Here is a 13,621-nt window from a genome sequence, read left to right on the forward strand (position 1 = left end):
ATGAGTTAGTTAAACTTATGTGTAGAAATGTGCTGAATTTTTTTTTTTTTTAAACTGGGGGAAAAAATAAACAGGCCAGCTAATAATTGTGACTTCAACTGAGTGTGTGTGTGTGTGTGTGTGTATATATATATATATATATATATATATATATATATATATATATATATATATATATATATATATATATATATATATATATATATATATATAGTATTACTTATAATTATTATTTTAATTATTATTATTATTTTTAACTATTATACAAAATATTTAATTAAAAGTTTTATTATTATTATTATTATTATTATTATTATTATTATTATTATTATTATTATTATTATTATTATGTCCAAATGTCTAAACTGTCACTTTTCACAATAAACAAAATAGAGGCAATATTTTTCAAAAATTAAAAACTAAATAATTTGAATTTGACCCATTTCTTTATCCAACTTTGTTTATTTTCATTAATTTTTTTTTTTTTTTTGTGAAAATGAAATGGTCTATTGTTGCACAAACATGTGAGCATTTGAGTGACTTTTTCACATTATCTATGTTAGATAAACCATTATTGACGATACTACCGTTCACAAACTACAGTTGCCCTGGCAGTATTTTGGAGCCATAGTATTGCGATACTACCATAGTACCGGTAAACCGTGCAACCCCATCAAGCGCTGCTACTGTACTTGAAGACAAAAATGAGACGGTTTATGAAAAAATGTGCCACTTGTTTGGAATTTATAATTATTAAACCTTTATTTAAAATAAAGGTTTTGTACTGCGAGTGTAAAATGTGAATACGGTAAATTACAGTAAAAGTAGTGTAAAATGATCATAGTATAAATTAAATTGTGTTAAATGGTATTTTTACATAAAAAAGAAGTTGTGGTAAGGCTATTTTACTGTAAAATTAAATTGTGGTAGGGCCCTGCTACTGTAAAACACATTTACAGGTAATTTACTGTAAAGGGGCAGTTGCGGTAACAATAGTGATGCCAGTAAGTTACCATAAAAATACGATAAATGTCAAACAGAGTACCCCATCAAGCAGTTCATTATTTAGCCATATAAGATTGCTGTGTGACAAAATAATAATAATAATAGTAATAAAGTTTACTCAAATTCAATATGACCAGTTCTGATCTCAACAAAGTTGAACTGTCACCAAAAGGTGAGCTGTATGCCTCTATGTTAACAACCGTCCTCACGCTCTCCATGCTACTGTTTCATTATCTCCCATGGCACAAAATGGCTTCCTCCCTGTAGAGCCTGCAGCCCACTGACCCGAGCACACACAGGGGGTCTGGATTTGAAAGATCTCCTCCATCTCCTGCTCCTCTGTTTCATGTGTCGCATTACAGAAAATTCTAGAAATCTGCTTGACTGGATTGGGTCTGAAGCGAGCCCTTTGATAGCGCCATGTGTCCTTTCATCTCGGTGAACGGTTCCCTTCACTTTAGTTTACCCGAACAACACTTTACACGCTGGGGAGAATACCCTTGAAACTTGACAACCGAGCAGGCTTTCTTCTGAGCAGGCACAGGGAATATTGGAGGCTTTCTTTTCAAGTTATTTTGCTCCCCAGCAAGTTTTGGAGATGCAACAGTGATACGCTGGAACGTCATGCATTAGTTTGCTGGGGACTTTTTTGTTTAGTGTGCAAAAGATACTTGAAATCAATCCCACACTGAAAAAAATACACGTTGGATTTGCTACAGGTATCTGGTTGCAAACAATTTATTATGGGTATTATTTATTATAGGCTTAATTTAAACAGACAAGTTAAATTTAGACCGCATTTACACAGCAGATCTTGATGATCAATTCCGATTTTGTGACTGTATCCGATTTTTTTGATGACCTGCTTACATTACCTTTTAAAAGTGACTCGTATCCAGGGCCGGAGCAAGCTGAACTGCTGCTCTAGGCAGAGGACGATCACGCCGCCCTCAATTCCAAAGTGAAAACGAAAGTGACTGGTTATGAAAATGAAGTGAGGTGTTGCGGACCTCTATTCTGCCGCCCTATGCGCGGATATAAGTGTAAATGCGCGGGTGTTGAGGGAGGGAGGTGTCGCGGACAGGTGTCTGCCGCCCTATGCGCGGATATAACCGAGGACGCGCGGTGTCGCGGACCTCTATTCTGCCACCCTATCCTCGGATATAAGTGAGGACAAGCGGGCGCTGATGGAGGTGTCGTTGACGCCGCCCTCTCTATTCTTGCGTCTATGCGCGAATATATCTGAGGACGTGGGTGGAGGTGCCGCGGACATAACTGAGGACGCGGGTGGTAAGGGAGGTGTCCGCCCTTTCTATACTGCCGCCCTAGGCGGCCGACTAGGTCGCCTCTATGGACGCGCCAACCCTGCTCGTATCCAATCGTCTGCATTTACACAGCATACGGCAAAGGCGCAATGACCAGGAAAAAAAAAAGAGCAGGCGCTGACTAAGAGCTAATAATTAAAGATTGCTCTTTTCTCTATTCCTGTATGCAATCTGTCCGCAGCTTTTGACAAGCTGTTTTACTATAGTTTATAACAGAAAGGTTCTCATTTGTCCATCTTCTTTTGGTATTTAGGCTTTTTTTGACGATTCTCTCACGATTCTGTAAATATAAAATAAAGGTATGGTAAAAACAAACATATGGCACAACATCAATAATAATATTATGTGTAGGTCTACTGGTTTCTATAAATAATTCTATAATAATTCTAATGTTGAATTATTACGTTTGAGATATATGCTTGCAATCTGTCATAGATTATATTCAACAATATATAGGCTAGAGTAGTTATACTGACATTGTAAACATTTATTTTCATGCACAACTGTGGGTTCGCTATGAAAGAAAAACATATCAAATGCTTGCCGTAATCATAACTCTAAAATGCGATCTGATCATTTAAATGACGTGCACACTTTCGGTTTCATTTTGACTGCTAAGTGCTTGTTCATACCTCGCGCGCGGCTCCCAAACGAACCCTCTGTGCCACAAACTGAATGTTATTTACATCTGTACATCTGTACAAACTGAATGTTATCTGTATCTGTATTATCTGTATCAACATATGCAGGTTCTGTTCACTAAAGTAGACGCGCTCGTCTATCATTAAGTAGAGCGCGTGCGCCCATCATTAAGTAGAGCGCGCACCCGCCATCTCTGTGATAACAGCTCACGGTCAGCAGCTCACATCACATATGATTTCCCGGCCGCGAAAACATCATTATATGAAGACAAAAATGACATTTTTGACAAAAATGACATTTCCTCATGTATGACATTTAAGGTTTGGGACTCTGCTGAAGTCTGTTCTGAAAAGAAATCGTCAGACTTGACGTCATTCGGTTTTTAATGACACGCGACTCGCATTGACAGGTGAAAATCTGATCTACCTGCTTACACTGCAGACATGAGAACACAGATCCGATTCATATCGGATAAATTTCCACATATGAACAAGACCTGAATCTGATTTGAGTAAATCGGACCATGTGATTTGTTCCTGCTTACACTTACATGGGCCATATCCGATCTGCGCCACATGGGAGAAAAAAAATCAGAATTGATTCACTTAAACAGTGCCGTTTAAATGCAGCCTCAGTAATTGTCAACTTAAATTGTTTGTTTAAATCTAGCCCAAATAAATTGTTTGCAACCACATTCCTTAAACAAATTTGTATAACCAATGAATTTCCTCAGTGTAACCTGACACACGCCAGACTGCCCAATATAGGGCACCACTTTTCACAAAACATGTCATTTAAAGCCATCAAATCAAAACCTTCTCTTCTTACTTTTATATGCATATATTACAGTAGCTCTTGTTACAAACGATGTATCTGTGCGCATCATTGTTTTAGTAAAAAATAAATTTACCCTCATAAACTTTAATCAAAAACTATAAGCTTCCCTCCCCCTCGAAATGACTTTTTTCACTTGAAAAAAAAAAATGATCACATGAAAATCCTTTATGGTGGGGCTATCATTGCTTTAGGGTGGAGCTATCAGTCATATAAGGCGGGACAATCAGCCATTTAGGGTGTGTCTATCAGTGCTTTAGGGTGGAGCTATCAGTCATATAAGGTGGGACAATCAGTCCTTTAGGGTGGGTCTATCAGTGCTTAAGGGTGGAGCTATCAGTCCTGTATGGTGGGATTATCAGTGCTTTAGGGCATGGCTCTCAGTGCTTTAAGGCGGGATTATCAGTGCTTAAGGGTGGGTCTATCAGTCATTTTGGGTGTGACCATCACTGCTTTAGGACGTGACTATAAGTTTTTAAGGGCGAGCTATCAGTGTTCTAGGGCGTGGCTATCAGTGCTTAAGGGCGTGGCTATGAGAGCTTTAAGGCGTGATTATCAGTGCTTTAGGGCAAGTCTATCATTACTTTAGGGCAAGTCTATCAGTGCTTTAGGGCAGGCCTATCAGTACCTTAGGGCAGGACTATCAGGCCTTTAGGGCAGGCCTATCAGTTTGTGTGGTTATTAGTCCTTTAGGGCAGGCCTATCAGTCCTTTAGGGTGGGGTTATTGTCCTTTAGGGCAGGGCTATCAGTGGGCATCTCATTTCCGTTCTGAATTTGTCCATTTGTCAAGCTTCCGTTATTTTGTTAGCATCACCCATCTTTCAACAATTCAATCATTTCCCAATGGACAAAATCATGCACCACTCTATATATATATATATATATATATATATATATATATATATATATATATATATATATATATATATATATATATATATATATATATATATATATATATATGTACTTGAACAATATCAGTATATTACGCCCAGTATATACTACGACTTCAATAAGTACATGTATGTTGGTCAATCATGAAAATGTGTTTTTTAAGTATTCAACACAATGTATAAAAAATAAAATAAAAATTTTAAATTTTGTGAAATTTTTTCTGTCCTGATATATAGAAATTATTATTTTCTAAAGATTATCTGAATCTGTAAATATTAAGCAAGTATAATATTAGTTATATTATTAGTATAATACATGCTATTTCCAGCCTGATCTCACGAAAAACCTAACTATTTTACGTTTTGTCAATTAAGTGGCTAATTCTTTCGAATTCGTACAAGTTCAGATGTATGAATATGTACTATTTTAAAAAGGAAGTAAGGCAAACCCCGCCCCTAAACCCAACCATCATTGGGGGTGAGCAAATCATATCAAATTGTACGAATGAGATCATACGAATATATACGAATAAGCCACTAAATCAAAAAGTTACGAATTGCCGTGAGATTGTGTTGGTTTGCTATGAAACAATAAAAATGCAGTTCGTTTGGGCAGGTGAGAATGCAGCTATCGTACTCGAATGCGCACCAAAAGCGGACCAAATGAGCGTACCAAGACCTGCTTGAAGAGGTGGTCTCGGTACGCTTTCAAACGAACCCTGGAGCAGTTCGTTTGTGGTGAGGATATGATCCATTTTAAAACAGGTCCAACTGCAAAAAGTACTGCGCGTTTTGGACTAATTCAGCTGCCGTAGGCCGATGCGATGTGCATTATGGGATACGGAGGAAAAATATTTGTTGACAGCGCTTTACCAACAGAGAGAGGGGAAAACATTACCTGATGGATCGTTGGTAATATTTCCGCAAGATGACCATGTCGCAGTTTAGCTAAATAAATTCACTCCTCCTGAAGTGACGAGCGATGCATTAAACACTGTTTTCCAGCCGCGGCCACGCTTCATTTTCGTAATGTATAGTTGGTCTAAAGCAGACATACAATCAGCCAGCGCAGTCGAGTTTTTTTTTTAAATATTAGGCAATTTGTATATTTTTCTCTGAATGATAGTATAATGAAACATTAACAATTTATTTTAAATAAAAAAGCAAAAATACAATAAAATGAGGTGACATATATAACATTTTATATACATATCTTTACATAAATGTTTAGCATTGTACTTTTACTTAAAAAAAAAAAAACTTGTATGTAACATAGCTACAAATAATCTGACTTCTAGACTGGTGTGCAGGAGCTGTTAGCTAAACATTGACACGACCTACCCAAAATACAGAAACAAAATAAGATCCCTGAAGACCTTTTTAAATGTGTATCAGTCAATAAATAAATCTAAATATATATTATTTAATAATACGTTGTTTAACGCCGCAAGAAATGTTATTAATTATTTAATTTGTTTAACATAAAAACTAAAACTTTTCAGAGAACAGCAGCATTAAATATCCTCTTCAAACACCGCTTCCCTTCTATTTTAATGTGTGTTACACTTCTGATGATACATGTCAGACACAATTCCATAGATTTTTTCCCGATTTCTCTCTCCTTTTTTTTTCTCCCTCTGAGACAGAGAGAAATGAGAATTCACACACTCAAAAGCAGGTTTGATAGATTCACACTCGAGCACTTCAGAGGGACTGAGAGGAGCTTTCTCATCTCCAGCTCCAGCTCTCAATGCATTTAAATCATTCCTAACCAGTTATCTGAAAGTTCATCTATCGATCACTATCGTCAGATATTACCATTCGGCTCAGAAAATATGAATTTGATAGGATCTTCTTTGCTTACGTTGGCTCTTTCTTTTCCTCTCAAGATTTATCCCGAGATTGACCTAGTGCTTTCCGCGCTTGTGTTATTGAACACCTGGCAGCTGAGCCCTTTGAGTCCGCTGATGCCTTTAGCAAGACCGCTCAGGCTCCAGGGTTATTTCAGCAGGATTTCCTTTTCAGAAAGAGTCCGAATGCACATTATACATGAAAACGCAGCCAAATAAACTAACAAAAGTTTTAGGATCGCGTGGCATCAAAGGGGTCTGACGCTAAGCTGTGAGCTGTGCCTTAGTGTGCAGTACCTGGAGAGATGTTCTTCACGTCTCGGGGGCAACTCTTCAGCTTTTCCCTGGATTACGAGAAGAACTTTGAAGCTCCCACCTGGTCCAATCCCCGCACCACCACTCCTCCATTCCCATTGGATGACAGGAGCTCGGGAGGATGAGCTTCTCATTTAGGGGGACTCTGTTGTGTGACACCAAAAGTGAGCTTCAAATAAGACGTAATCACATGTAGTCACTGAGAGACTGACACATTCAAGACAGCAAATAAATGGGTCAAACGTTATAATAAGATTTAATTTGTAGTTAATAATGAACAATATTTGTATAGCATGATAATCGTAACCGAACCGAACCGTAAGACTAGTGTAGGTTCACAGCTCTATTGTAAATACTCGCGATCGCCTCCCTCGCAACAGAGCCCATATGAGGTTAATGACGTCAGTAATAACCGCTTATGATTATTACTGAACCGATACCGAATTGTCCGCGTCTGCATCGCAGTGCACCGAAGAAACGATTAATTTTGACACCCCTAATTTACAACACTCAGCCAACTAAGGGCCGGCCCGTGGCATAGGCACCATAGGCAAATGCTAAGGGTGCTGTATATCCAGAGGGGCGCCAGAAATGAGCGCGGTTCAGTTAGTTTTGTTTTCGATTTTCCTGACACACATTCAGTTATAGATGGCATTAACTCAAAAACCTCTTACCCTAAAAGATCTAAAGTGTGTTTCCTACAAAAAGACAAAACTGGTTATGTTTCACAGCTGTCTTTCTTTTTTTTCGCTCGACATTACGAGCACTGCTCCGTTTGAGCCCTCGCAATATGTGTTTAGTCGAGAGTAGGGTTGTAACAATATACCGGTATGACGGTCTACCACGATTTGAATGTGCACGATTATCATACCATGAACAATTGCATATCAACGGTTTTAACCCTTAAAGACCGAGACAGCTGCCCGCGGCTAAAAATAAGTATTGCTCTTAAATGTTTAATAACTTTTGATCCGCTGATCCCATTCATACAATTCAAAGATTGACATAAAGAAGAGAATCTCAGCTTTCCAGTGCTGTATCACATAACATTCGCGGACTTTCAGAGGCTCCGGAATCAGTGCGGTTACTTCATCAAAATTTGACAACGCTGATTTGACAAAGAAACACTCGTCACTGTGTCTCCGGACAAACCAGACATGATACATTGATGCATTGTCCCTCCTCCATGCCCAGATTGGTTCAAACTCGCTATATCACAACCAATAAGCATAGGTTTCGCTTTTGTTTGTGGACCAACACTGAGCTTTTTGAACAACACGGAATGAGAGATAGGCATACATTTATGCGCGGCTAAATAAAACGCAAAAAAAAAAAAAAAGTTTTGCATGAAATAATTCTCATACTAAGTACTTTTGCATGCACAGCAGCACAGAAACATGACAAAACAGTGACACAGCAAAGACGAACTGCTGCTCTTGCTGTTTTCAAAAGACGCAAATGAAGGTGCAGCTGTTTGTCTGCATTGCAGACAACCACATCCAAATCCATATCCACAGACAACCATATCCATGCTGGCACATAAAACCTAAGGATGTTCCATATTGAATCTAGTTTCGTTATGTAACTATTTATAGTATAGTAAATATTTATATCTATTTTTTACTGAGGATTTGCACCATGTTTATTTGGACTTTGACACATTATTTATTATTTTCTTATTTTTTTATTTGTTCATTGTAAGTGGTGTTGTTTATAGAAACTGAAAATATATTATTTGGAAAAAGTCAAATTTGCTTCACTGTTCTATTATTTTGTAACACTTTTTTTCTGTTCTGTTCATTCCCAGACCTTTTGGGCAGATACATTGTCAGTAAATAAATGCATTTTTTTCCCCCATAGAAAAACCTTTGTTCAGTCAGAAAACGTGTTCTTATTCTTTTCAGGGTCTTTGCTATGAGAATTACTATTTAATACCGTATACCGCGAAACCGTCAAAACGTGGTATTGTTTTTTACGATTATCATACCGTAAAAAAATTCATACCGTTACAACCCTAGTCGAGAGAGCTCGAAGTGAGAGAAGCTCTCAGTAAGGAACCGTCAGAAAAGTGCTTCTTTTTTTTCGTTTTTTTTTTTTTTTTCGTTTTTCTGCTCCGCTCAGCGCAAGCTCTCCCTGTTGCGAGGGCTTAAGTGTGCGTGTGTTTGTTTATTTGTTTGGTCTATGTTTATGTACGTGTTTGAAAGAGAGACAGAGTGCCGCTGTGTATCTGTACGTTTATACAGACAGCATGTTATAGCCTCCCCCCTAAAATATAACACTGTACATAGAAAGCATCGTCAATGCACCGTGATGCACCGAGATATCGAATTGAACCGAATCGAAGGCATGATAATCGTAACCGAACCGAACCGTGAGACCAGTATAGGTTCACACCTCTAAATATTAACCTTTATTTTACATCTAAAGAACTGTGAGAATATCATAATGTTGATTTTAAGCAAAAGAAAAATCGTGATTCACATTCTTTTAAAAATATGTGCAGCCCTACTCTAAAGGTAGCATTTTAGAGCTTTCGGACACAGCCTAAAAAACTCACACAGGGTGGGTGAGCTGAAATATTTAAAACTTACATGTAAAAGCATTAAATTAACTATGGCCGAACAAGGTCAACTTCCCTTTACAACCAAAAAACACACTTCTTTGGAGCCATTCCACAGCAAGTCCTGTGCAGTGAGACCTCCTTATCCTGAGTCAAGCACATTTTAAGCACTGCGCTGGGTTTCTATCCTTTTAGGATAAGTTTACAAAAAAGAAAAAAGAAAAGAAAATGTGAATTAGATGCACTGAAAAGAAAAAATTCATTGGATTTATTACATTTTTAAGTGGTAAGTGGATGCAGTGAATTTATACGGGCTGAATTTAAACAAACAAATTATATTTAGTAACGTTCAACTTAAATTGTTAGTTTAAACCAGCCCATATAAATAGTTTGCAACCACTTACCTTTAAAAAAAGGTAATAAATCCAATGAATCATTTATTTATTCTCAGTGTAAAGGCCTGTCTGAAGCTATTTACAGTTTTATAAACGCTGGAGAAGAACAGACGACCTGACATGAGGGAGGCAGAATATTAACCGTGTTTGTGTGTTCTCTAAGGTCACGGATCCTAAAGGCCACCCCTGATTTCATGCACATCCACACTGACAGACAGCATCCATCTTTCCCACCCGGGTGACCGTTGACTGTTTTTTCCAAATGAAAAAATAAGTCCGAAATAGAAAGCGGCAGCATGCGAATGACCAGAGCCAAATGTCAGCAGAGCTACACAGAGTCTCCAGCAGCCCAGAAAGAGCAAACACACGAGTGGGCAGGACCCTGCATGAGAGGGCGGCAATCCTACCTTCAAGGTGGGATGAATAATGAATGGGCTCGCGATGGACACAGAGAGAGACCATCAATATTTCACATCTCTCCTCCTCTAATTTCACTCTCGCTCTCCCAGACTGCTGCTGCTCGCTGTCCCAACACAAATCCCGAACTGTTGCTGCTGAGATATAAGTGCAGTGTGTACACAAACCACCATCCCGGCACTGATTTCTCCTCAAATAACATGACATGCTTGTTGATATTCTATTTGTGTGTGTGTGGATGGGATGAGTTGGGATTCAGTCAAGAAAAAATTGCAGAATCTCTTCACAGAATGTCTGATAATATGTTTTCTTCTGGAGAAAGTCTTATTTGTTTTATTTCAGCTAGAATAAAAACAGTTTTAATTTTTTTTTAAAAGCCATTTTAGGGTCAAAATTATTAGCTTCAAGTTATATTTTTTTTATAGTCTACAGAACAAACCATCATTATTAGAGGTGTGAACCTACACTAGTCTCACGGTTCGGTTCGGATTATCAAGCCATCGATTCGTTTCAATCCGATATTTCGGTGCATCACGGTGCATTGACGGTGCTTTTCATACACAGTTTTATATGTCTTGTATTTCTTGCAGTTCTTGTATTAAATGTATGAATATATTTATATTTATATATTATTTGTAATACAATTTTGTCATTTAATACAAACAGTCAGATATGTAAACTGTAACTTTAAACAAAACGAGCATTAAGCAAATAATATAAACAAATATAAATATCCAGCTCAATTTCTGATCCTTGTCTAGTTCTCTTCAGGGGTGGACTGGGTCTAAAAATCAGCCCTGGCATTGTAGCCACACCAGCCCACATTACCACACCGACACAGGCCCACCCATGGACGCGCACATTCACTACTTATATTGGTGTACAGATGGTAAAATTATATAAGCAGTACCAAATTTAAGGGATATTTAAATATTCAATGTAGGTGACGGGATCCAAAAACAACCCATTTATATATGCAATCATTTCATTCATTTTCTTTTCAGCTTAGTCCCTGGGAACTGCCAAGTCGCCAACTTATCCAGCATGTATTTTACACAGCGGATGCCCTCAAAGCTGCAACCCATTACTGGGTTACCCAATTCATCTATAGCATGTTTTGGACTTGTGAAGTAAACCAGAAAGAAACCCACGTGAAACCAACTGACCCAGCCGAGGCTCAAACCAGCGACCTTCTTGCTGTGAGGTTACAGTGCTACCCACTACGCCACTGCGCTGCCCCCTTTCGAGACTAGTTCAGTTAATTTTATGTATTTGGCAGTGTCTGACTTGACTGCTTTTCCCTTTATATGGTCCATCTCTGACTATCAGCTTGTGTTGCACTTACTGTTTGTTTGACATTCTTGCCAGATTTTGATTACGTCCGCGTAACCTCAGATTGGGTCGGCCCATCTCGAAACCAGCCGGTCGTTGCCGATTGGGCCAATGCTTAACATTTATTATTATTCTTACTAGTATCATCATCATCATAATATTCACATCTTGCAAGAAATAAAAACTGCCTACATGTAAAAACAATATATGAAAAATAAATAAAAATAGTTGACCGGCCCACATTTTAAAAAAATGGTCCAGCCCTTCTGGCATTTGCCAGAATTGCCAGATGGCCAGTCCACCGCCCCTGGTTCTCTTACACCTTCTTTGATTGGTCACACCCTCAACAAAAACTGTTGCGATTGGCTCTTGCGCGCTGCGCTCTTCACAGATGAGTGACACTGAGCGGCAGGCGGCAGCGGCGATCTCACAGCTGATGTATGATAGACACGGTGGAGAAAACTCTTCAGACACGCGCTCGTTTTTGTATCCAGAAGTAACGCTGTAAAACAGCCGAGAGGAAAAGAGAGCCACGCCAGCAGGTCAAATGGGCCACTGTGTGTGTGTGTGTGTGAGAGAGAGCGAGAGAGAGAGAAATTCAGTACTTTCATTCTCTCGATCTCAGTGAAATAGGGGCTTTTGTTGTATATGTCAGTGAAAGACTGATCCAGCAAACACACACAGTGAAATTGTGCACAGTTTCTGAGTTTTAAGTAGTTAGAGCGTTGTAAATACTCGCGATCGCCTCCCTTGCGACAGAGCGCATATGAGGTAAATGACGTCAGTAATAACCAGTTATGATTATTACTGAACCGATACCGAATTGTCCGCGTCTGCATCGCGGTGCACCGAAGAAACGATTAATTTTGACACCCCAATCATTATACAATAACTTGCCTGATTACCCTAACCTGCCTAGTTAACCTAATTAGTTAAGCCTTTAAATGTCACTTTAAGCTGTATAGAAGTGTCTTGAAAAATGTCTAGTCAAGTATTATTTACTGTCATCATGGCAAAAAATAAAATAAATTAGTTATTAGAAATGAGTTATTAATAGGGTTGGGTATCGTTTGGGGTTATTTCAATACCGGTGCTAAATCAATACTTTTAAAATGGTACCGGTGCAAAAACAGTGCCTGAACCGATACTTTTTAGCCACAAAATTATGGTGGATGACTCTAGAAAAATCTTTTAGTTGACAAAATCTTGTCAAAGTAAGAGAGCTCATTTTAAACCCTGTACAAACTTTTCAGCTCTGTCTCGCGCTCTCACTCTGCCCAAATAAAATTCAACGTAAATTATGGAAAATGTTCTGTTAAATATGTAGACAGCAAAGGCAGTTGCGAGAGGAAACCAGACACGACCATTTATAGAGTCTCCTACCAAAAGGACCAAATTGTCAACAATCTTTCATTCATTTCTATTTGTCTCCGTCAGTCTCCTGTAGGGTTGTAACAATATACCGGTATGACGGTCTACCACGATTTGAACGTGCACGATTATCATACCATGAACAATTGCATATCAACGGTTTTAACCCTTAAAGACAGAGACAGCCGCCCGCGGCTAAAAATAAGTATTGCTCTTAAATATTTAATAACTTTTGATCCGCTGATCCGATTCATACAATTCAAAGATTGGCATAAAGAAGAGAATTTCCAGTGCTTTCCAGTGCTGTATCACATAACATTCGCGGACTTTCAGAGGCTCCAGAATCAGTGCGGTTACGTCATCAAAATTTGACAACACTGATTTGACAAAGAAACACTCGTCACTGTGTCTCCGGACAAACCAGACATGATACATTGATGCATTGTCCCTCCTCCATGCCCAGATTGGTTCAAACTCGCTATATTACAACCAATAAGCATAGGTTTCACTTTTGTTTGTGGACCAACACTGAGCTTTTTGAACAACACGGAATGAGAGATAGGCATACATTTATGCGCGGCTAAATAAAACGCAAAAAAAAAAAGTTTTGCATGAAATAATTCTCATACTAAGTACTTTTGCATGCACAGCAGCACAGAAACATGACAAAACAGTGACACA

The 13,621-nt window shown here is 38.4% G+C and overlaps 1 protein-coding gene across 1 annotated transcript in view; it reads right to left on the reverse strand.

The window, feature by feature from the left end:
* The window catches only part of zfhx3b (zinc finger homeobox 3b), a 781,589-nt gene that overhangs the window by 753,448 nt on the left and 14,520 nt on the right, over positions 1–13,621 (reverse strand). Inside the window, exon 2 of the mRNA XM_068222142.1 lies at positions 6,848–7,010. The gene's annotated coding sequence lies outside the window, so the exon portion shown is untranslated. The remainder of the gene's footprint in view (positions 1–6,847; positions 7,011–13,621) is intronic.

Source organism: Danio rerio, chromosome 7 (assembly GCF_049306965.1).
Source record: "Danio rerio strain Tuebingen ecotype United States chromosome 7, GRCz12tu, whole genome shotgun sequence".
NCBI classification, from domain to species: Eukaryota; Metazoa; Chordata; class Actinopteri; order Cypriniformes; family Danionidae; genus Danio; species Danio rerio.